The sequence below is a fragment of the Mustela putorius genome, unplaced genomic scaffold (assembly GCF_011764305.1).
Source record: "Mustela putorius furo isolate JIRA1106 unplaced genomic scaffold, ASM1176430v1.1 tig00003834_pilon_pilon_pilon, whole genome shotgun sequence".
In the NCBI taxonomy this organism is placed as follows: Eukaryota; Metazoa; Chordata; class Mammalia; order Carnivora; family Mustelidae; genus Mustela; species Mustela putorius.
The window spans coordinates 28,646,323-28,668,001 of NW_025421987.1; the positions used below are offsets into that span (position 1 = coordinate 28,646,323).

General features: G+C 36.3%; 1 protein-coding gene and 1 non-coding gene across 6 annotated transcripts in view; one reads left to right on the top strand and one right to left on the bottom strand.

The window, feature by feature from the left end:
- Positions 1-21,679, top strand: part of ZPLD1 (zona pellucida like domain containing 1) — a 199,346-nt gene that overhangs the window by 23,589 nt on the left and 154,078 nt on the right. The gene's annotated exons all lie outside the window — the stretch shown is intronic.
- Positions 9,250-9,378, bottom strand: LOC123394642. Its single transcript, XR_006609396.1, has one exon. It is a non-coding gene; the product is annotated as a small nucleolar RNA SNORA18 (small nucleolar RNA).

Consider the following 21,679-nt stretch of genomic DNA (forward strand, 5'->3'; position numbering starts at 1 on the left):
TTTTGGAAAACTGTCAGTCTCATCATGTTTTTATTATGGGAAAGGATCCTAACTGCAACAGAAATAAAATAATAGACAGAAGCCATATGGAACTTTATCTACTTGCTGCCAAGAAATTGTCATCTGTTTTAAAGACCAAAGACGTCCAAGACATATAAAGAAATGTAATCCTTTATATGCAAGGATGCATTTGATTGAGTGACATTGATCGGAAATATGGAACATAATGTTTGTTTTTAAGAAATTATTTAAATCTATTGATTGTGAATTAAATTATGACAAATGGATTTTTTGATCATAGGATTTTTTATTTACTTTTGGTTAGCTTTAGATTTCTATCCATAAGCACACTTGAAGTTGGCCCTTTATTGTTAACTTTTATAGGATTGTATGTCTGAGTGTGCTGGTGTGTCTATGTGTGTGGTTGGTACAGTTTTTTGTTTAAAACGGAAAAAGCAGTGATTTTATATTTTGTTAGATATTTAGAATGTATGAAATTAAGATTGAATAACTTGGTCCTAGTAACTTATAGTAGATTGAAATCACAGAATGAAACTGAAATATCAGAATTAAATAAATTTTGAGAGTCTTATTAAATTTAATATGCTAACTCCTGATATAAAAATAATAGACTGAGGAACAGAGGAACTAATGGGTCTTAGTTCCACATGGGATAGTATTATTCATAGTGTAATAAGGCCAGGAAGAAAGCAAGTCTGAGCAGGAGGGCTCAGTTCTGTGTCTGGTGCATCTTTTTGTTGAAAAATGGAGGCTGACAAAGTCATCAAGCAAACTCCGTTTTCCTCAGAAATAGAAGATCTGACCTAGTTCCTACATTTGTTTTATAATTTGTGGTAGTTGTGTTTTTGTTTTTACAGAAAACTACACTTGTCATATTTGTACAGCTATGGTTCAGGTTGGAGATTGCTGTGTAAAGGGAGTCTCTGGGTCTATGGAGAAGTGAGAGGGCTTCTTAGCAGAGAGAATATGGTAGGTTTTCAAAGAAACAGAACCAAACAACTGACAAATGTATAGTGGAGGAAAAAGAAACATAACTGTAATTTTGTAGGGTGACCTATATGTTTTGTGTGGGAACTTAAATTCCGTTATCCTCTGGCTGTGGCCATTTCTGCTGCTGTGGCCCGTTTGCTGTCACTCTGACTCTCATAGATCTTGGGGAACACTCATTTTGGTGGTGTTTTCTTCTCTCTAGTGGCCCTTGCTTTTCCTCCTAACTTCAAACACTTTAAGGATGGGCACTCTCCTCATTGTCTTACTGGTCTTTCTTTAGAGTCTAATAAAGTGCCTCACTCTTTGTGTTTTATAAACCCCCTTGTGTTTAAACTCTTTTACTTCATACACTATTTCAGTTTCTCACAGTCTCTCAGGGGTGTGTAGTTTGTGTTAACCTGATCAATACTGTATAATTTAGCACCCCTAATTATCTTTGCAGTATGCAGTTGAAGATGACCCCAAATGTGTAGACTAATTGGATGCTCTTTCACCTTAGGACAATTTCCCTCTCTGTCATGTTAGAACTTCCAGGAATGAATATGGGGTAGATTAGCTCTCCACAGTACCCTTGGGTTGACCTTCTCCTATACCTCTGAAAAACGACATACTGAAAGTAACCAAGTGATAGGTTTGCTCTGCTGATTTTTTTCCCAAGTCAAATTGTCCTTGTCTCTTTCTTCCCTAGTTAATGAATGTATGAATGAATGTGTGTGTTTATGTGGGTGACTCACACATCCTAATATAGAACTTTATAGATATGAATTTCAGTGAGGTTTTTTTTTCTTTTAAACACAAGGCCATATCAAAGAAAAAGAAACACTCTTTAGCTGTTGACTGGCTTTCAGCACTTATTATGTGAGAAGTGAAACATCACTAACTTAAAAGAAATTTTAAGATCAATGTGTTTGAGCTTTTCTGATTTTAAAATTCTTTACAGAAACTTGTCAAAAATATTATGTAATGGAAACAAGAAGGCTGAAACTTCTCAGAGCACTGGGAAAATTACTTTGTTTTCCCTGAGTGCAAAAAAAACAAAGGTAAAGAAAAAGAAAAACAGAGTCTTGTTCTGGAGAGACTCCTAGCTGGTCTAGGTGTACATGTTAGTTAAGTGCAGTTGTCGCTTTTTAGGGGCTACTATTCTGATTTACATGGAAACAAAGACTGGGCTACAACCATGTATGCACAAGGGCTGTGGTGAGCTAACGAGTGAGACAAAAGTGGTAAATGAACCAACCATTGGGGTAGTTCAGGCATAAAGGGACTTTCTGCTGAGGTGACCTGAAGTTGCCCTAATTCTTCCTTTGTTCCAGTTGTATAGATCCGGTCTCAGAAATGTAGTGGAAGGTTAACATGTCAGACTGTAACTTTATTCTGTCTGTGGGATAACCAAGATGTTTTGGAAAATCAATTTGCTCTCTCCAGGAGGATTCCACTGAACTACAGGAATAGTCTATTGGGGAAAAGTTCCTCTGAAGATGGACATGGTTTCATTTCTGTTTCATTAGCTCTTGCTGCAGAGAAGATGATGGATAAACTTAGTTATTTGCTGCTTTTCTTATTAAGGGTTTTATCCATTTCTTTTCAACTAAGAAGGATATTGGAACCTAAATGTGATTGCTGAGATTTGTCATTTTCAGTAGCTCAGGGATCTCCCTGAAATAAACTAAAGACATCTGCTTTCAACATTTGTCTATAAAACCACAAGTGAGAGGGAAATGTGTGAACTTCCAAACCCCAGAGACTGCTGCATTTAAGAAGAATTGTAACTATGAATGTAAAATATTTTCCTCCTGGTCACTGTTTATGTTGTGTGTGTGTGTATATGTGTGTGCGCACGCACGTGTGTGTGTGTGTGTGTGTGTGTGTGTGACTGTGTGTTTGCTCAGATGTATTTCATCTTCTCAAGACTTCTGAACTGAAGAATTTTGCATCAGAACTTTTGCTTCCTCTTTTGGATTAAGAGGTAGAATTGTGTAAGTGTTATAGAACAAGCTGCAAGTTGTATCAATGTGATCAAGTGAAATGAAACATTTAGCCAAATACCCTGTTAATACACACATTGTTTACAGAAATTAGGGTGTGTGTGTGTGTGTGTATATATATATGTGTGTGTATACATGCATATGTATATATATATAATATGAATATATAAATATTCTAACCTTAAAGCTATTTTAAGAAAAGTTGAACTTTTTCTCTTCATTGCCATTTTAAATCTGCCTTATAAAATTATGACTGTTTTTAGATATGACACATATTCAAAATGAAATAAAGTGAAATAAGATATAATTTAAAAGTACTCAGCCTTTCTTTTCCTTGTGCTAAACAGTGTCTGTGGTGGAATTTCTCCTGAAATGAGTCTGAGGAAACCTGTTCTGTGGGATGGAGGTGATGTGAATTAACCTGTTTTGGCCTTTGTTTCCTCTCTCACAAAATTAGAGCACTAGAGAAATAATCTCTGTGGTCTTTCCCCTGACTTTCCCTCCAGCTCTAAACACTTCGTTTTGCTTCTTTGTGCACTGCATATGCCACTACCTAACATTCCCTTGGGAACAATACTTTCAGCGTGTACCTCTGTTTTCAAACAGTATTTAAGAGAGAGAAAAGTCTGAGGCAGCAGATCCTGCATTTTCAAATTTTAAGGCTCAACTGAGAAGAGAAGAATTCATCCAGAGAAGGGTATAAATTCCACTTGACTGAATCTTAGCACCTTCGCCACACCTCCATTAGGGAAGGGGTTGACATTACAAAGATTTTCCCATCCCTAATGACTGTGGTTTAGAGTCTTGATTATACAATATTTTGACTTGCACTTCAAAGTTCCCTCAATGTCTCCATCTATGTCCATGGGTAGCTCTCTAAATACAGCAGCTGTGCCATCTGTTTCAAATATTATTTCAGCCCTCGCTGTTTTGGGATAAATTTCATAAAGTGTATTGCATACACACACATTTAATTGAACAAACGAGAAGCCTTTCCAGTTTAAAAAAGCTTCCTAAATGACAAGAAGTGTCCAATTTCCATTCAAATGGTTACTCCGGGGCTTTAAAATGTGTGAATTCATCTAACAGAGGCTGATGGTGTATTTTGAGGCAGATGGCTTGATTCTGCGAAGAAAAAAAATTAAGTGGATTTTACTATCAATCTTATTTTTTTTTGGCAAAAGACTGACATAATAAAGATGTGTGTATTACTGAGAGTGCTTTTTAATAATGATTCTACCTTATGTTTTCCCTCAAGAATATGGTTAACTGACTAGGAAAATCTATTTAGAGATTTTATGTTTATCCATAATGATCAGTTTAGGAGGAAAAAAAAAAAGAAGCCCAGTAACAAAATTGCTGAAATACAAAAGGAAAATAATGCTCTACAACTTTCTAAAGGAGTCCAAGAGGAAAGGAATTCTGAAGTTTATCTGGTATTTCCCCTGTTACGTAGTTGCAAAGTCAATATCTTGAAGTTCTGAGGGAAGGAAAAGGGATCTCACTTCAAATAAGAATGTCTTTAGGGGAATATCCAGAGTATAGATGTCATATCAAAGGCACCTTGTATAAATATACAAAATGACTAGCAGTTTTAAAGTTGAGTCATTGTAATGATCAGTCATTATTGCTGTGTACTTTCAGATTCAGACTCATGTTAGCATGTGTCAAAATTATGTCAAAAGTTCTATGCTCTAAAGATCCTTTCAAGTTTTGCCTGCTTTATGGAACATTCCCCCCAAAATTCACTCCATCCTTCTTCTATTTGTAGTTCATGGAATTGACTGAGTTCTTGGTTAACTCCTAAGTAGTAAAAACCAAACATGTGTCTCAGTCCTCCTAGAAATGATTGTTCAGCAGCCTTGGTTTAAGCCAATCAACCAACTGCTTCTTCTGGCACCAATTATTGGCTTAGGGATGAATATATGACTTAAGTTTTTTCCAGTCATTCTAAAAGAAAAAGTATTTGTTTGATAGCTTGGGAAAGGTGCTTTCTCTCTTGTAGTTGACATGGACAGGGAAGCATGTGGCCTTTATGGCTACTGATAACTTTCTGAAACATAAGGAGATCCAACCTAAGGATGAAGTGAACGATGCAGATAGCAGGATGAAAAGTGGAAAGAAACTACATCCTTGATGATGTAATTGAACCTTTGGGTCCTTACCCCTGAAGTTCACTATGCCTCTGGATTTGTCCTTATGTTAGCCAATCAATGCTCATGGTTAGAACAATTCTTATTGCTGCCAGTTGGAGTGAGGTTTTTTTTTTTTTTAACGTGTGTGTGTGTGTTTCTTTTGTTTACATGTAACAAATGCAAAATTAAAATGAATGAATTTTTACTTAAGGAATTTCACATGTTGTGATTCCTTTCACTGCCAATCACTTTAGTTCATCTGAACTCTGAGTCATAATTTTCAATTTTTTTTAAAGATTTTATTTATTTATTGATTTGTCAGAGAGAGAGAGAGAGTGAGCATAGGCAGACAGAGGCAGAGGGAGAAGCAGGCTCCCCACCGAGCAAGGAGCCCGATTCGGGACTTGATCCCAGGATGATGGGATCATGACCCGAGCCGAAGGCAGCCGCTTAGCCAACTGAGCCACCCAGGCGTCCCAATTTTCAAGATTTTTAAAAAAGAACTCTTGCTGGAGGATAAGATGAGACAGCTACTTAGAAAGATCATAGGCTTGTCTTATCCTATGAACACAACCAGATGACAAATCATTCTATATATCCAGAAATTGACCTGAAGACTGACAGAACAAACTCCACAACAAAAGGGGGAGAAGAGGCCACATTGAAGGAGGTAGGAAATGTGGAAACTTCATTTAGGGGAGAAATGGATTATAGGTGCTGCAGAGGGGACGGAGCCATGGTTATGGAGAAGGGTAAGAAAGAGAGAGGAGCACAGAAGGGAATACACAAGGAGAATAGGAGAATGCTTCCCCAAAACCATTGCTTGGAAAATGAGAGGGGCTGGATATTGTGAGTTCTTGCAGCCAATGGGGCTTATAGCCTGGAGTCTTAGAGGTCAGGGGGCTTGGCTGGAAGAGAGCCCAGATGGCACTGCCTTTCTCCTGGAGAGAAAGTAGGCAAACAACCAGGGGAAGATGGTATGGAAACTGTGAACTGAAGAATGCCTGGAGCACACAGTGTAAGATTATTAGCTCTTCTTGGAGCATGTCTCTGAGAAGTAGTGTTCACAGAGATGTTTCACCAGGAACAAAGGATTTGGTTGGCACCTTTTCCTTCTCCTGTCCTGAGCATAAACATAGACCTACCCATGAAAGCAGCACAGCACCAACACTTGGTGCCTTATTTTCTTATACCAAACTCCCTCCAAGCCTCCCTTCCATACTCTGACAAGACTGCCCTTCTCAGTCAAGGTTGCCTCAGTCCTTGTACAGTGGGACTCTCCCTCAGAAGACCAGCATAAACCCCTGCCTATACCATATCTCCTGATCAGAGAGTCCTTCAAGGCCTCAGTTCTGCTGGAGTTGGTATCAGGTATCATTTCACAAGCAGACCAGAGCACACCTAGTTAAAACTCACCATATTCAGGGGACGCCTGGGTGGCTCAGTTGGTTAAGCAGCTGCCTTCGGCTCAGGTCATGATCCCAGCGTCCTTGGGATCGAGTCCCGCATTGGGCTCCTTGCTCAGCAGGGAGCCTGCCTCTCCCTCTGCCTCTGCCTGCCATTCTGTCTGCCTGTGCTCGCTCTCTCCCACTCTCTCTCTGATAAATAAATAAAATCTTAAAAAAAAAAAACTCACCATATTCAGTTCAGGGACCAAACATTGCCCACAGCATTAAAGGAGAACCTCTGCAGATGACTAGCCTGAAGGATAGAGCAGACAAAGCACAGGAACAGAGTGCATACAGCACACACTGGAGACACTCCCAGGACAAGGCCCTGAAGATTACATGACCTCTTCTTCATAGGGTATTAATTTCAGAAGCAAGAGACATAGTTGGCTTTCCTAATACACAGAAGAAAGTAGATATTTAGAAAAAATGCCAAGATGGAGGAATTTATCCTAAATGAAAGAATAAGATAAAGCCACAGCCAAAGATCTAAGTGAAACAGATAAAGTAACATGCCTGATGGAGATTTTAAAGCTACATACATAAGGTACTCCCTGGACTTGAGAAAAGAATGGAAGACATCAGTGATACCCTTATCACAGAGTTAAAAAAGAATCAGAGATGAAGAATGCAATAAATAAGACTGGACACAGGCTTGATGCAATGAACAGCAGGCTGGACGAAGCAGAGGAATGAATTAGTGACCTAGGAGACAAAATAATGGAAAATAATGAAGCCAAGTTAAAGAGAAAAAAAAATTATGTAACATGAGAATAGACTTAGGGAGCTCAGTGACTCCATCAAACATAATAACATTCCTATTACTATGAGTCCCAGAAGAAAAAGAGAAAAGGGGACATAAAATTTATTTCAAGAAATAATAGCAGAAAACTTCTCTAATCTGGGGAAGGAAACAGACATCCAGATCCAGGAGGCACAGAGTACTTCCTTCAAAATCAACAAAGGCAGGCTAACACCATACATATTGTAATTAAATTTACAAAATATATTAATAAAGAAAAAAATCTTAAAAGCAGCAATATAAAAAGGAAGTACTTAATAAAGGAAAATCCATAAGGCTAGCTGAAGACTTCTCAATAGAAATGTGGCAAACCAGAAAAGAGTGGCTTAATACATTCAAAATGCTGAATGGGAAAAAAATCTGTAGCCAAGAAAACTCTGTCCAGCAAGGCCATCATTCAGAATAGAAGGAGAGATAAAGACATTTCTAGACAAAAAAACTAAAACAAAAACAAAAACCCAGAGTTTGTGACCAATAAATCAGTCCTGCAAGAAATATTAAGGGGGACTCTTTAATGAAAGGAGAGACCAAAAGTAACAAAGACAAGAAAATATCAGAGAAAATCTACAGAAACAATGATAAAACAAGTATTAAAGTGGTGATAAATACAAGACAATAATTACTTGGAATGAAAGTGGACTAAATATTCTAATCCAAAGACACAGGGTGTCATAATGGATAAAAAATAAGGCCCATCTATATGCTGCCTACAAGAGACTCTTTTTATTTTTTATTTATTTTTTATTTTAATTTAATTTTTTTTCAGTGTTCCAAAATTCATTGTTTATCTACCTCACCTTCTGCTCCATGTAATGTGTGCCCTCCATAATATCCACAACCAAGGTCAACCTCCCCAACCCCCCTCCAAAATGCTCAGTTTGTTTCTCAGAGTCCACAGTCTCTCATGGTTCATTTCCCCCTCCAATTTCCCCCAACTCACTTCTCCTTTCCATCTCCCCATGTCTTCCATGTTATTCCTTATGTTCCACAAGTAAGTGAAACCATATGATAATTGACTCTCTCTGCGTGACTTATTTACTCAGCAAAATCTCTTGCAGTCCTGTCCATGTTGATACAAAAGTTGAGTATTCATCCTTTCTGATGGAGGCACAATACTCCATAGTATATATGGACCATATCTTTATCCATACATCCGTTTAAGGGCATCTTGGTTCTTTCCACAGTTTGGCGACTGTGGCCATTGCTGCTATGAACATTGGGGTACAGATGGCCCTTCTTTTCACTACATCTTTATCTTTGGGGTAAATACCCAATAGTTCAATGACAGGATCATAGGGAAGCTCTATTTTTAATTTCTTAAGGAATCTCCACACTGTTTTCCAAAGTGGTTGCACCACTTTGTAACCATACATTAAAAGATTATCCACTATGACCAGGTGGGATTTATCCATGGGATGCAGGGGTGATTCAATATTTGAAAATCAATGTGAAAGAACAAATCAATAAGAGAGGAGAGAAAAACACTTTATGTTAACTAACTAAATATTTAAATAAATATTTAAATAAAAAAATTAAAAGAACATTTGCTTAATCTACAATTGTTATGTCAGTCCACATTTCTTTTAGTTGGGCTTCTTTGATCTCTACTTGAGTATGGACATACTTCAAAAATTCTCCCTCTGTAAACTTTGGTCCCCAGTTTCTTCAAGAAATTTATGTTAAGGCCATGCTTAGTGTCAGAGTAGCTGGACCTGCCTGGTTGTCATTTTCAGACATCATCAAGACATGAATAAGTTCAATCATATTTACGCCTAAACTATCACACCTAGAATAGTGCAGATCACTGGAATATGCCAATAGGTAAGATTAAAAATGTTAACTATTAAGACTTAAAATAGTTTTAATAGCCCTGTCTTAGAGTTCTTTCTCTAGATTTAAACATAATTCTGTCAGTAAAGCAAACTATGTATTTACTCCATGAGGCATTTCCAGTGATGTGGGTCTATAGAACAAAACCCATTAGGGCATACCTCAAGTGGAGTGAGTTTTGTTTTTCGATACTTATAGCTAAAAGCATCCCAATAGATATACACCTGAAGATGTGGCTTAGGGGGACGTCACACTAGGCTCAGTTGTATATGTTATTGAGACCATCTCCCTGTCATGAGTGGTGGGTCCTATCTTCCAGCTCTGAATCAGAAATTCTGGGGGTGAGACCCAGTAGCGTGCTTTAGTAAGCCCTCAGGTGACTATGTTTGAAGACCACTGAACTGAGCATATCAGGCAGATATATAATTTGCAAACTTTTGTGTTTCCTTAGGATTCTCAAATATAGAATAATGAAAGTTATCATAATAATAAAATGATTAAAAATGTAAAAGAACCCACTGAAGACATTTTTCATGATTATGACTTTTCATTCTGCCAAACAAGATCATTACTAATGAATTGTTTGAAATGACTGCTTATGGTAGAGAGTTATGCTGCTTGTGTGTGTATTTGAAACTTACCACCCAACCTGGAGACCTCATTGCCATTGGATGACATAGCAGAAGCATTTAAGTCAGGCGGAGGATATTAAGGAATTTCTCAGGGCAGGGTTGTCAGGCCCTTGGCCCCAGAGGATTTTAGTTATGTTACTTTTTATGATGTGGGTTTAGAAAAAGGAGAGTGGTTAACATAGGTTCTTTCAAAGGCAGACTATGTTTTTATCTCTCTCTTGGTTAATTCAGTGCTCAGCTGCCCTCTGGCCTGATCACAGTCTATAGTCCCCTGAGACTCAGTTGTTAAAGCCTAATTATGATTGCTTTGAACTTCCGTGAGACTCTGATGTCACAGGTCTCCTATTGGGTTTTTGATCACAGTTTTCTGTCTTACCTTGCCGCTTATGTGATTGCATATTGCTGCATTTCTGCTCACACACTGGGAGCCTCTCTCTTTCCGGTGCCTTCTGTTAGGTGATGATAAATGTTTTCTATCTAGCCTAAGAAGAATCATAACTTGCTGTTACTTACAGAGGTATCCTAATTTTACATTAGAGAAAGCTGAAGTATGGGTCTGGATTATAATTTACTTCATTCATTCATATGTTCCAAAATACTTAATTAGCACCTACCATGAGCCAGGCCCTGTTTAATATTAGCAAAAGCATAAATCGAGTAAAAGAATCATAACTCCTATACCAGTGCTATTGTCACCATCCTATTTATTAAAAGCCATTTGAATAAAGCAGATGAAATAAAAAATAAAATACAAATCATGAAGAAAGAAGGAAAAAAGAAAAATAAGAGAAAAGGTCACTTGGGAGCTAAGTGCCTTCTAGATGACTGACTAAGCACACAGATTTATCCCCAAAGTTCCAGTGGAATGAGTGAATAAATATAAAATTAAGAAAAACAATGAAATAGTACTAGGAAAGATGAAGGTTGACATTAGCAGAAGCAATAAATTTCTGGAAGATATAAAGCAGATGGGAATGGATTGATGGAGTAACCAGATAGAACTGATAACTGCAGCTAATACAAATGAAATAGAATGGTAATGGAGGAATAAGGGAGTTTTATTTTTGTTTTATTTGAACAGAACTTTGGCAAAACTCCAAGGTCATAATCATTAGGAGCTAGAGGCAGGAATCATCTATTGGATACTTAGTAGGAAGACCAGTGAAACTAGGACATTCCAAGCATCTGGAAAATGCATACACTCCCAGCTCTAGCAGACCTGGCACAAATATTTTGAGAACTAATAAAGGGGTGGATGGATTTTGTCATTGGGAGTAAGCAGGGATATTTATAGTGAGTACTGGAGCTAAGAGAGAGAAGTTGAGTGGTTCTCACATGTAATATCGGCTGACAGTAGGGGAAACCTTTCCATACCCTGACAATAAGCTCCTACCTTCCCTAACAGAGAGGTATCTCTGATGATGGATCCCAGCTCACTCATCATAGCCACAGCTTCTGTCCTTTGCAGTCAAATTCACTATCAAAGGAACTGTGACTTTCACATTGGCCATTTGTATCAGTTGTCCTAAACTGTCACATATAAATAGTTGAGTTTCCAGATATTTAAGGGAAAATGACAGGATAAAAATGAGTTACCAACTTTACAAATCAAAATGATTCTTGAAGAAATTGGATTACTGGAGAAATATAGAAAAGATTATTGAAACAATTTAATTAGTATCCTCAAAGAGATTTGAGGGGACACTATAATCATACAACTAGAATATATTGCTAAGAAAAAGTAAAGTATATGAGAGAATTTATAGAAATTAGAAAACCTCTACATGATTGTTGAAATAAATGTATTGAAGCAACTGATGATGTAGACTGTGAAGTTCTTAATTTACCCAAAGCTTCTTCATATATATATAGATAAGATCGGTCACTCTGGAACTAATTTTCATTCAGAAAAGTGTCACTTAAATGAAAACAGTTAACCTACTGCCCAGGTGAAAGGGGATAATATGAACTTCTTTGACTGACAAAAGCTGCCTTTAATCTTAAGGCTTTGGAAAGCTGAGTTGGTTACTGAAAGGAGATGGAGAATGGGGATAGGTAGAGACTGGACAGGTGTGCAAGGGTCAACATTAAAGTGAAAGTTTAACTTGGGGAGGGTTGCGTATGGGATATCATAGAGCCACAACAAGAAATACCTGTGAAACCAACTACCTTGACAGATTGGGTTATGGTACCAAATAATAATTAAGCTTGCATGTGAGCTGAAAGAGCTATATCCTTGCAGTTTATACCTAGGACATCAAAGAAATTTGTGCAAGAGACTGTAAAACTATAGTGATGGATAAGGTGTTATAATAGTTTTCAAAAGCATCTCTCTGGTCAGTGACAAAAGTGGTCATAGTATCAGACTCATCACATTCAAGTTTTATCAGCTCATTGACAAAAGAACTGGGGCAAACTCTTTGGAGTCCTGTAAAATTTAGGGAGGAGAAGGGCTATCTCAAGAAAGGGTTAGTTGTCAGCTAAAGGGCACTTGAAAAAATGTAAAATATGTGACTACATTCATACTCCCCAACTTCTGAAGTAAATCACACTAATTACCTAAAAATTTCAGTTAAAAAATTGAATAGTAGAATAGGTGTGGTTGAAAACCCAATTAGTTTTATGGAAGATAAAGCCAAGAAGTTTCCTCAAAATATAGTGTGAAAAGACTATATATATATATACTGTGAAACTTGGAAGGAAGGATGTCTTCCAGTGTATGAGGTACAAAAACTCATAAGGCATGCAAGGCATTCAGAAATCCCAGGAAAGCATCTATAAGGAGAGTAGAGGGATTAGAAGGAATGATATAATTAAAGTGATAATAGAAGAATACTTTTTTTCTGAGCTGAGAGAAGACATTATTGTTTCAATTAAAAAAAAAACAAAAAACAGAAAATAAGTGTAAGCAGGGATGTGGAGAAATTGGAACCCTTGTACATTTTTTATGGGAATGCACAATGGTGGAGCCACTGTCGAAAATGTCATGGCAATTCCTTAAAAACATAAACATAGAATTATCTTATGACTCAGTGATTTAACTTCTGGATGTATACTCTAAATCAATGAAAGAAAGGACAGGTACAGATATTTGTACACCCATGTTCATAGCAGCATTGTTCACAGTAACTAAAAGGTAGATACAGCTCATGTCCATTACTAGGTAAATGGATAAACAAAATGTGGCATATACATACATTAGAAAATTCTTCAGTCTCAAAAAGGAAGGAAGTTCCAACATATTCTACAACATAGATGTAACTTGAGGACATTATGTTAAGTGAGACAAGCCAATCAATAGAAGGACAAATATTGTATGATTCTGCTTATATGAGGTTTCTATTTTAGTCAAACAGAAAGTAGAATGGTGGTTCCCAAAGGTGGGAGAAGGAAGTATGTTGATTTGGTGTTTAATGGACATAGTGTTTCATTCAGGCAGGACAAAATGTTCGGAGAGGGATGGTGGTGATGGTTGCACAAGGAAATACAAGGGAGAGGCACAGTGAAAGGGTTAAGAAAGTAGGCCTGCATTTTAGTCCTGACACCACCACGTATCATCTCTATGTCCTTGGTCAAGTCAGGCACCTAATTTCTCTGTACCTCAGTTTTCTCATCTGTAAAATATGGATAATAATGAATACCTCATGGGATTATTTGAAGGACTTTATTATTGAGAACAATATGAAGAAATAGTACAACTCTGTGGTCTAATTTGGAAAAAAAATCTATTAAAATTTAAAATGTCTTTACTCTCTGACATAAGAGAGCCAGCCCAAATAGGCAGGTGACTTTCCAGCCTTTGGTCCCATTACACCAGTTAATATTCCACTGAATGACTCACATGGCTATAGGAGAGACAGGAAAGTCATAGGTCAAGGGATGTGAATACAGGAAGGGTAAAAGATTCGAGCCATTAATGTTATATAATATCACCAACCTACTTTTTTCATAGTTGTGATTTGGGGGAAAAATCATATAAATAAGACATACATGAGGATTTTTAGGACAATGGGCTTATTGATAACCATGTAGATGTTAGAATTGCGTAAGTACCACCAAGGTCACCCCAAAGGTGTCTGTAAAATACTATGTGCTTAAAAATGTTGGATGAAATAATAAACTATTATTCATTCACTCGATGAGAGCCTTTCTTGGCCAGAATGATCCTGTAAGAATGGGATGTTGGGATCCTCCTTCCAATTTGTTTGCTTATTTATTTTAAAGATTTTATTTATTTATTTATTTGAGAGAGAGACAGTGAGAGAAAGCATAAAATGGGAAAAGGTCAGAGGGAGAAGCAGAATCCCTGTGGAGCTGGGAGCCTGATGCAGGACTCAATCCTGGGACTCCAGGATCCCTGACCTGAGCCAAAGGCAGCCACCCATGCACCCCTTCCTCCCAGTTTATTGAGACAGTGGTCTATACAGCAGCTAAGGGAGGATGGTAAGAAGAGACAAAGTGTTAAAATATCTAAGGCAAATATATCTATATTTATATTTATATTTATTTCATCTATAGTGATATGATTTGCCTTAGATATTCTCCTATCCTCAGTTAGTGAAAAATAAGATGAATCCATAATGGTGAGCGGGATGTGCTTTTTCTGATTCTAGGTAGAGGTCTGGGAAGTTTATAAGTAGTGGAAAGTGTACTTGGTGGAATACTCTGGAAATTGGCTTTTTGCCCTAGGTCTGCCACTAATGAAGGATAGAATCTTGAACAAGTTCCTTAACTTGTCTGAGTGACAATTTTTTTATCATTAAAATTGGGCTGGAGGATTTCTAAGATTCTTTCCAACCCCAAGGATTTAAGAAGGAAATTTAAAAAAATGCAAATATGACAACAGTATAGATGGAAATTCATTGAAATGCATTTTGTAATATTAGAAGCAGCAGCTGATTTATAAGAAGCAATAACATGTTCTCTAAAATGATTAATTATAATTGAGCAGTTACTATTGATATAAGGATGGTTATATCTCATGAATAAAATTGTGAAGCTTATTCGAAACCAGTGTTTTTTTTTTTTACACAAAAAGTAACAGTAAGGTGTTTCAAATTAAAAAAAAAAATCAGAGCTGGATAAATTATGAATAGAAAAAACTAAAGATTATAAAGCTTACACTAGGTTATAAATTATTGACTTTGATCCAAAGTGACATACCAAATTAAGAAAATACAAAATATCATAGTGGCTTTCTCCTAAGATATATCCTTTCTAATTGACAAAACTTCCTGCATTGTATTACGGCAGAGCATAGTTACCATTTGTTCCACCAACTCAAAAGACTTTGGCTGTCTTCCAAACATCTCCACCTTCCTCTAAGAAGCAGTTATAAATCCATAATCCACTAATGTATATGAATATACATTATAGATTAGGTTTATATATACAAAATGATTCACTTCACCAGTTATATGTAGCAATATATCACATATTCTTTATTTACCAATTAATCACTTCAAGCTATAATATGTCCTTATTAGCAGAAAGTCTAGCATCTTCTATTGGAGTGCTTCTCCTTCCCAACTATCCCAAGTTGTTCAGGTGGCTTTCTCATTCCAAAGGCTATCAATTATATTTCCAAAGTAATTGTAAATTTCCACTGGTCCTCTACTTAGGAATTCTCATTACCATATGGTGTCCTCTATTGAAGATGGGTCTTAATCCAGTTTCATAGATGTTCATCACTTGATGATTTGTTTCCAGTCTAAGACCCTATATTGGCTTCCCTATGTACTTGGGTTCAATGTATAGAGTGCCTGATCAGGATTCTGAGTTCTGGAGTCATGTGAACTGGATTTGAATTTGCCTTTGCTTCTTTTTACTTGTGTGACTTAAGCCATCATCTAACTTTCTGAGTTTCAATTTCCTCATCTATAAAATAAAGATAATAATAGAATTTCTTATTGTCATGAACATTAAATGAGACAACATATAACAAGCAAAGTACCTGGTACCTACAAGATTTACAGAAAATGTATGTTCCTGTTATCATCATGAATACTACTAGTGGTAATATAGTAATCATTTCCAAAAGTGTGACAATATTGCAAGATTGCTGTGAGCTTAGTGTTTCCATTTTTTACCTCTTGGGAGAAACCTGGGATTCCTTTTATCTAGGATAAAAGTATAATAAGTAGATATTTGGTATACTTTGCATACCAAAGTAATTGACCTCCTGGGTGAATGTTTCTTTAAGAAAAATGGGCAGAAGTTATGAATAGGCAATTCATGGAAGAGTAACTTTGAATGGCCTGTATGTATAATCTCACTAGTCCCTAAGGAAATACAAATTGAGATAAAAATAAGATAACATTCTATAATCAAGAGATCTGCAAAAACAAATTTCTCATAACATCAACCTGTGGGGGTTTGGAACAATGGTGCCCTTCATGTGTTGTGGATGAGCATGTAAATCATTACAACCAACCACTTTGTTACACTGTCTTTAAGCAGCAGGGAATGGACAAATAAAATGTGATTTATTTATGAAATAGACCACTACACAGTATTAAAATGAATGAAGCTTGGGTCACCTGGGTGGCTCAGTGGGTTAAGCCTCTGCCTTTTGCTCAGGTCATGATCTCAGGGTCCTGGGATTGAGTCCTGCATTGGGCTCTCTGCTCAACAGGGAGCCTGCTTACTCCTCTCTCTCTCTGCCTGCCTCTGCCTACTTGTGATCTCTCTCTGTCAAATATATAAATAAAATGAATGAAGCTTGTGTGTGAACTGGATACATCTGAAAAATATAGTGTTGAGTAAAAAAGAAGTTGGTAAAGGATATATAAAATATACCATTTACATATACTTATTAAAACACAAATATGTACACAATCATATGTAACAGAAATATTAAAACATGTGGGCTAGAGATACCAACTTTAGGATGTTAGCTACTTCTGGGGAAGGAGAGAGATGGACAGGATAGACAAAGTGGTTATAGCTTTCTAGATAATTCTTTGTTTCCTTTAAAAATTTTTTTAATACAACATGGTGATGTAATAACATTTGTTACCTATGTATGATGGGTTCATAGATATCTATGAAATAATATTTTTTCCTTTCTATAAACATAAGTATTTAATCATATGACATAAAGATAAAGAAAATTAAAGGGAAAATAATAGCTCATTAACCTTTGGGATAATTAGAAAACATTTGGAGAAGAATAAAATTAGATTTCTACCTTATGTCATATACAAAAGAAAATTCCCTATGGATTAAATTTTATATGAAGAGAAAATTGACCAGAAGATGATGTAGGTGATTATTTGTCTGATCTTAGGTAGGGAATATTATCTCTAAGCATGTAGACAAAATAAATCTAGATAAAAGGAAAAAGTTAATAGATTTTCTGTAAAAAATTGAAATCTCTTCTATGTCCTCAAACAATAAACAATTTACATACATATGGTGAACTAAAGTGATATTTTTAACATGTAAAGAATTTGTAGAAGCAAACAATATAAAATCGTTAAGCTTTGTTTTTTTTTTTTTTTTTTTTTTTTAAAGATTTTATTTATTTATTTGACAGAAATCACAAGTAGACAGAGAGGCAGGCAGAGAGAGAGGGAAGCAGGCTCCCTGCTGAGCAGAGAGCCCGATGTGGGACTCGATCCCAGGACCCTGAGATCATGACCTGAGCCGAAGGCAGCGGCTTAACCCACTGAGCCACCCAGGCGCCCTCGTTAAGCTTTGTTAGTAGGACAAAATTTCACTGGAGGGACATTACTATAGTAAGGTACCTTCTCTTACTGGATCTGGTTACTGTGTTATGTTTTTTCTTGCTAATGCCACATGATGGGTCAGCGGTGCAGGAGTATAGAGAGGCCATACAATGGCTACACTTCATGTGTGCTCACAGCACACTTATTCTCAGTGATCTTGCTGCCTTGCCACATTCTGTGGTCCCCTCAGTGCAGACACTACATAGGTCAAGGTTGAGCCTGAAAAGGTGCTCTGAATTTCCCTGCATGCCCATCCCCCAGCAGTGGCTCACCTATACCTTAGAGGGTTTTTTTTTTTAATTATTATTATTTTTAAGATTTTATTTATTTATTTGACACAGAGATAGAGACAATGAGAGAGGGAACACAAGCAGGGGGAGTGAGAGAGGAAGAAGCAGGCTTCTCGCCAAGCAGGGAGACCCATGTGGAACTCAATCCCAGGACCCTGGTATCATGACCTGAGTCAAAGGCAGCCGCTTAACCACTTGAGCCAACCAGGTGGCCCTAGAGGGTTGTTTTTCGTGGCTTTCTCAGAATAGATACCACACACTACAGGTCTGTGCTCATAGTGGCACTTTGGTACTCCCTTTCATACCTGCCCACCCACCAGCCTTTGTTCATGTGTGTACCGGAGGACTGTTTTCTGCTTGCTAGGTGACTGAGGACCAGCTCTGGCCTGGATATTAATGAAATTTTCTGTGGATTTTTAATGGACCCAGAAATTTTATATTTCATGACTAAGAATTTAATATGAAATAATATTCTTTCTTTGACTTTTTATAATCATCCCCAGAGAGTATTTTCCATGCCTGTCATATAACATAAAGAAAGGACTTGACTCTATAAATCCTAAATAATTTTAACTTAGGACATTTTTAGAACTAAGATTTAAGATCTTATAATGAGAAAACATAAATGCTACTGGTAATCTTCACTTGAAGTTCTGCTTACTCATTTGTATTCTAATAATAAGCAGATATTGACTGCCGTTGATATCAACAATCAGGATTTATTGATCTGAGCTAAATACCATCTATAATAATGTCAAGGTCAGTATGTGCTCTAAAGACCATTGATCTTGTATGAAGCCTAAAATGTCATCAAATCTTCATTATTGCATTCCACATATTACTAAATTTTTAAAAATGTGTACTTTTTAGGAAGTATATAATTTATTCTAAAGAAGGATGTAAAGACTGTTTAGAACCTGTTGTAATTATGGACATGGAGACTAAACAGTAATATAGTTCAGTGGAACTTCACCAGTTCTTTCCCGAAAGCATTCATTAGCTCTTTTGTATTTTGGTGATTGAATTTTTATGTTGGGTATGGCTAGACCTAGGGTAGTGCCGTCATTAGTTCATCAAAAACTAACGATGTGGACATTGACGCTGTGAACATTGTGGTGCACGTGCTCCTTCTTTTCACTATGGCTGTATCTTTGAGGTAAATACCTAGTAGTACAATTGCTGGGTCCTAGGGTAGCTCTATTTTCAACTTTTTGAGGAACTTCCATATTGTTTTCCAGAGTGCCTGTACCAGCTCGCTTTCCCACCAACAGTGTAAGAGGGCTCCCTGTTCTCCACATTTTGCCAACACTTGTTGTTTCCTATCTTGTTAATTTTGACCATTCTATCTGGTGTGAGGTGGTATCTCATTGTGGTTTTGATTTGTATTTCCCTGGTGACTAGTGATGTTGAACATTTTTATCATGTGTCTTTTAGCCATTTGTATGTCTTCTTTGGAGAAGTGTCCATATCTTTTGCCCATTTCTTGACTGGAGTATTTTTTTTTTTTTGGGTGTTGAGTTTGATAAATTCTTTATAGATCTTAACTCTAAGAAACAAACTAGATTTGTTGGAAGGGAGACGGGTAGGGGGGTTGGGGTAATTGGGTGATGGGGATTAAGGAGGGCACTAGATGTAATGAACACTGAGTGTAGTATGCAACTGATGAATCACTAAATTCTATCCCTGAAACTAACAATACAATATATATTACCTAAATTGAATTTAAATACAAAATTTAAAAAATAAATTACATTCTCTGTTCTTCATGTTCTCATCTGGGAAGTAGGGGTGAAAATAATAGTTAACCTATAATATTAAGATATAAAAATCTTAGCACAATGCCTATGATATTGTAAGTGTTCTTATGTTTTAGCTTTCCCAGAATTCATAAGTACATTAGTACCTAGAATTTTAGTATTGGCTCTGCCAAAGCTTTTTGTGTTACAGCTCTGTACCATTGTACTGAAAACAGATAAGATTTCAGAATCCGGCAAACTGCATACAGTCACCTACCAGCTTTAGTTTCCTCGTCTATAAAATGGTGGCAATAATTTCTCTCCTATATTATTTTTGGAAGGATTAAATATGATTACATGTATAAAACACCTGTCAGGTAACTTAATTAATATTAATCCTCTAACTTCCCATACCACTTTTCTTACTCATTTAGTTCACAACAATTAATGACTTCTTATTAAGTTCTTACTGTTTTAGTCTTCAGGAATAAATCATTTCATTAAAAAGGCCCTACTCTCTTGAAGTTTTTGATAGGGATAAGCCTAGAACACAGAGTTTTGCATTGGGGATACACTATCAGAAGTGAGAAAGTCTGATTTCTTGCCAGTCTGCTACTAATTTAATGTTTAGTGTTGAGAAAATTACTTTTCTGTGCCTCATTAGTAAAGTGAGAAGGCTGGACAACATATTTCAGAGATCCTTTAAACTCTAAGGTTCTTTCAATCTAAAACTCATTACATCTAGTGCCCTCCCTTTGAGGGCCAGCTAGGTAGTACAACTGCCTTCCTATAAAGAGTGGTGGAGACCTTGCAATTTGGGAAGTTCATGCCTGAGGGAAGTATTCACATTAAAGTTGTTTTTTAAAAGCATTCAGCTCATCATATAGGCTGGATTCTGCAAACTTGGCCTAAGTACTCATCTTGATTTAGACAGGGCATTATACTTCAGCATGCTTCAGTTTTCCTATTTATAGTAGGGCCAACAAATGTGACTTTTAAGAAGAGCTTGAAGACTTTTCAGATAATCATCTAAATCTTTTTATTTAGGAATGGAATAATGACATTCTGCTCTTGAACATGAAAAGGAGTTGATTCTATAAAGTACAATAAACCAGAAGTGCTACAAATATTCAATTGTCTGCACTTGTTATTTTAATGTAAACTGAAATAATAGTAAATGTTGAACAATGATAGATCAGCCCTAGGCAAAGAACCAAAAAAATTCTGAGTACAAAGAATCAGCTTGTACCTGATAATTTGAGGTGGGAGGTGGAGTGTTCTGCATCTGCACTGCAAGCCACTGATAGTTGAAGAGCTCATTAATCACATCATCTATAGGAAATAATAAAGAATGAAGTATGTTACTTGTGTATAGAAATTATCATACTGAATTTATTAGAGAAAGGATATTCTTTGAAAGAAAAATTACTGCAAATGGCATGGATCATGAAAAGGCATCATAAAATAAAAGATCTTGCTTTTTATTAAAAGAGAAACTTTGTGCTGACAATTTTCCTGTACTTAGGATTTTTACTTGTACTTAGAATATTTACTTGCACACTTGCTTTGATTTAACTGAGAATTTTTGGTTAGGTTTCAACAAACCAAAGTGAATTGGAGAATGAGAATTTTAAATAAATTTCGGGTTTGCCAAATATGGGTTACTTAGAAGAAAAAGAAAGTTCACCTTGAAGACATCTACAAGCATGAAGCCTTCAAATGTTCCAAACAATTCTATTTGACATATGTTTGGATTTTTTAAGAATAATATTTTCCCCACTATAATGTTAAAACTTTAAGAGAGTAATGAAAACATGTTTAAATAGTTATATTTGATTCAGGGGACAGGAAGTGAATTGATTATTGATAAAAGCTTCAAAGTTGAGATATAATAATAAATATATTTGATTAATTTTAAAATGTACCTAAAACATTTTTAATTTTGGGAACTATGTATTTTGGTATAGTTTAGAGCATACTCATTATCACATCAGCAAGTAATTTTTTTGGTTTATTTCTTACAGCTTTATTGTGGTATAATTGACATGCAATAAACTGTATGTATTTAATATATCAAGTT